Source organism: Diaphorina citri, unplaced genomic scaffold, assembly GCF_000475195.1.
Source record: "Diaphorina citri unplaced genomic scaffold, Diaci psyllid genome assembly version 1.1 scaffold74, whole genome shotgun sequence".
In the NCBI taxonomy this organism is placed as follows: Eukaryota; Metazoa; Arthropoda; class Insecta; order Hemiptera; family Psyllidae; genus Diaphorina; species Diaphorina citri.
This window is the reverse complement of record NW_007377511.1, coordinates 349736-354283: the sequence shown is the minus strand read 5'-3', so window position 1 is coordinate 354283 and position 4548 is coordinate 349736.

The window sequence follows — 4548 nt, the reverse complement described above, 5'->3', positions numbered from 1 at the left end:
AAATAACACAAGGTACCTATCTACCTGCAGTATCTACATACATAAGTAATTATAATTATACATCTGTTCAAGACATGCGTGATAATAAAGGGTGCCTGAATAAAATGCCAGTGATAACATTTACCTTTTTCTGGTGAAGCATGACACTCACTCTTTACAATTTTTGTGGCTATCAATTTTTTCAGCTTATAGGAAAAGCATTAAAAGCAAACATAAGCAAACATAATGACCATAAAGTATACAACTATAGGTATAAATGTGATCAAACTTTCTTGACTTGGCGGGGCGGAGCGCTACCGCTACCGCGCTCCTTAATATTACAAGGTACCCTGTTGTTGTAGAGACCGTGGGAGTATAACAGATGGATGTGACATAATCACAGTAGGTGACACATGACGTGAACTGAACGTCAAACAAGTGACATATATATTGATAAAATACCTGACACACACGCATACCTGCAGTCTGCAGTACCTACATACAAGAAAACACACATAATATACCTATCTACTTACAGTGCCTACATATGTAGTTACATAGAGAGAGAGAGAGAGAGAGGAGAGAGAGAGAGAGAGAGAGAGTATAGGTAGGTATTTTGTTCATACACAAGCACCAAAACAGATTCACATCACCCACATACCTACTCGTGACAATGACCAAAATATTTATGTAGACGTAGACAATTTAGGGTTTGTTGTGCATATGCATAGTCAGATTTATCTATTTATAGAAGTAGCTTTATATACAGCGACCTATACCAATAATAATTTATTATCTATCTAGCCATCCAATATCACATGTGATGTGTTTGGAGTCTTAAGTTTAGACAATGCGGAGATTAACACAAAAAGGATTAAGAAGTGTAGAGTGAAATAAAATCAAAACAAAAGAAGAAAAACGGACCTTAATTCTGTAGTAGTGACCATAGCAACAGAGTTATTATGTATATAAAAAAAACTAGGGGTAGGTATCACATACCTAACACACACAAAAAATACCAAAACAGACTCGCACCACCCACATACCTACCTATGACCAAAATATTTATGTGGACAATTTAAGCTGTGTTGTGCATAGTCAGATTTATCTATTTATAGAAGTAGCTCTATATACAGCGACCTATACCAATAATAATTTATTATCTATCTGGCAATCCAATATTTATCTATCTACATACCAACAGGTGGCAAGATAAATAGATTAATGTCCAACTCATTTGACTAAACTATGTACAATGAGTAATGGGGTGGGGGGATAGCCCACATAAAGTAAAGCTCAAATTAAATTTGTGCCCCCACCTGTTTATTTACTTCGTGACATAAATTTTAGGCTGTTTGTAAACGAGTCGCAATTCGCAGTGGTCCCTGAAAAGCTCTAAGTCGCGGGTTCGATTCCCGAGCGGATATTACCTAAACAGATTAAGATTCGTTCTCGGAACGGCCGGCTTTCTCCTATCCTGTCTTCCTCCTCTCTTCAATTTCGGGATGATAAGACGCTAGCAGTTATAGTTTCCTCTGTCAAACCTCTAAAAAAAGCTTAGAGTAGAATACTTAAGGTCTAAAGAGTTGTTTCATCGCTACAAAATAAAAACCCCTGTGATAATATTATTCATGTTTTCCAACATTCCTACTAACAGCCCTACCTGGATATGAATTTAAAAGTCGCATGGATACGAATCGCAATCAACGCCTCAAGTATAGGAACGGATTAAAAACAGAATGGAATAAAATAATAAAAAATACATAAAAACAAAGAACACTTACCTGTGACACAATGGTAAAATCAGTGTCGGCTTGGTAAGATGGTAAGTATGTATGTAATATGCCAATTGTCACGATGCGTTTGGCGCAGTTAGGGGCTAAATGCCCGGCCCGGGCCTGGAAAAAGCAGGCAGCACATGATTGCCCGAAATGGTTTCCCATCCGGATACCAACCAAGCGCAACGTTACTTAACTTCAATAATCTATTGGAAAACTTATCGCTTGGGAACTGAATTTCTTTATTTGCTTTACTATACGCGACCGGATAAACCTCGCGGGAGAGCAGTAATAGAAAGTAAAAAGAGTGATACTGAGAGTGTGTGTGATACAGATGATATCAATTAAATTGTAGAAGTCGAATAAAATAAATTTCCATTGACAGTGCGATGGTTTTTAAGAGCTTGCTCCGCTCTATCAGTCCAAGGTCCCCACATGTGTAGCCGCGGGCATTTTCATACATTAGAGGTGACGACTTTTCACTCTATTTAACCCTACCTTCCGACCTTTACACCTACCTACGTCCCTACCCAATAAAACCCACATTCCTATAGCTATAGAATATCCATAAACCTACCTGTAGGAAATTTCATTTGTTTGGAAAAAACAAAAAAAAAAAATCCAACAAACCGTTAGAAAGTTGTGGTGAAATTGACAAACTGAAAGAAAAATCGTTATTTGGGTACCTACCTAAAGAATCAACAGAATACAAGAGATCAACAGATTTTATATAAAAACAATCATGACTTGTTCGTTTATTTTTGAGAATAAAAAAAAAAAAGTGTTTCTATATAGTTACATAGGTAGAAGAAATGCATGGTAAAGGATAGAACCGTCGACCATGGATCTTTGGGAACTGAATGTCAAACACGAGACATAGGTACCTACATTGATAAAATAACACAAGGTACCTATCTACCTGCAGTATCTACATACATAAGTAATTATAATTATACATTTGTACAAGACATGCGTGATAAAAAAGGGTGCCGAAGTAAATTTGAATCCTGTCAGAGTAAATTGATCTCAATTATTCTCAATGAATCTACGTAGGTACCTAGAATGTGGGATGTTCCTTTAAAAAATAAAAATAAAATCCTTTTTGACAAGCACATTGCATACCTAATTTAGTTACACGGCGATCATAGAAAATGAAGTACATTGGAAGCGGAACTGTATAGGTATTTAGGTCACTAACTACTATTACTACACTACATAGTAGGGTCTTGCGTCTGCCTTGTAAGCGCTAGGCCGCGGGTTCGATTCCCGCCCGGGGCAGATTTTATCCTGATGGGATAATGTTCGTTCTCGGAACGGCTGGCTTTCCTCCTATCCTGTCTTCCTTCTCTCTTCGATTTCGGGACAATAAGACCCTAGCAGTTACAGTTTCCTCTGTCAAACCTCTTAAAATAAAAAAAAAACCTGTGACTTGACTATAACCTGACAGGAAATTGGGGGAAACCAGGAACCATTTGACATACGAGTAGGTAGGTACGTAGTAAGAAATATTGGGGTCAAAATTTTGACTAAGGAAAGGGGGTCACTAAATTGACACCTGTTTATGATTTCCTGTAGGTGTATAGTTAGGTAGGTTGAAGGTATTGAATGTGAATATAAACAAGAGGTAGGTAATAATTAGAGTAAGCGTGCGGAGTGATCGTAAGCTATAATCCGAGGAGTGATTAGGAATAATTAAACATTGCAATATTTTTATCCAGACACTCTTGATTCTTGTTAACCCTTGATCACTTGTACGGGTTCTAAACCCTATCAAGATAATGAAGTTTTGTTCTCATTAAAACCAATATGACGCTCACCACTCACCCTCAGACCGCCTGACAGACGTAGACGGTCTGAGGGTGGGTGTGGGCATAGGTAAGACATAAAGCTAACTGCAAACTCGAGTACGCAATCGCCCCCAGGGTCACCCATCCAGATACTAACCACGCTCAGCGTTCTTTAACTTCAGTGATCATCGGAACAAGTGCATTGACCGTGCACTTAACCTGCTTTGGTGATGCCCGTGGCAAAAAACACTCGTTATAAAGTGACGTTAAACTAACAAAATCACTTCTGAACAGCAGGACAATTGACAAGTAGGTACCCAAACTCCAAACGAAAGCTATATCTCGTCGGGAAGGGTTGAATTTCTCAATCTCGAGGTTTGGATACAAAACTGTCAGTCACCAGCACTCATCATAATCGATAATTTCAGTCCCAAACTCTCAAAGTATTTCTGGGAAAATGGTAATTATCGGGGTACAAGCAAGGTTATGATGGTAACTCAATGTAAACCAAGTAGGTAATTAGCTATGGTGACATTATGAATTCTCACTTAATTATCAGAGTCTCAAAAGTGAAATTACAGGTATTGCCTAATAAATATTTTTAGATTTGTAGGTTCCTATATAGACAGGTAAGTACCTATAAACTACACTTCGAACAAAGAGAGAAGAAAGACAGAATGGGAGAAAGCCAGCCCTTCCGAGAACGAATGTTTTCTATTTGGGATAAAATCCGCCCCGGGCCGGAATCGAACCCGGGACTTAGCCCTTAAGTATAGGGCAGACGAGATACCCTCCAAAATACGAGTAACTAGGCTGGCTCCCAAGCTATTTATAGCAAGCAATATAGGTACGAGTACATGTCTCATTGTTCCTCAGTTTCCTCTACTTACAGCGCTATAGGTATTAGGGTAAAATATATCGACAGTGATATTCATACTCACAATTTGAGTCACTATGGTTTGACTCTCATAGATTTGAGAACTTTTGGGGAATTACCGTGAGTT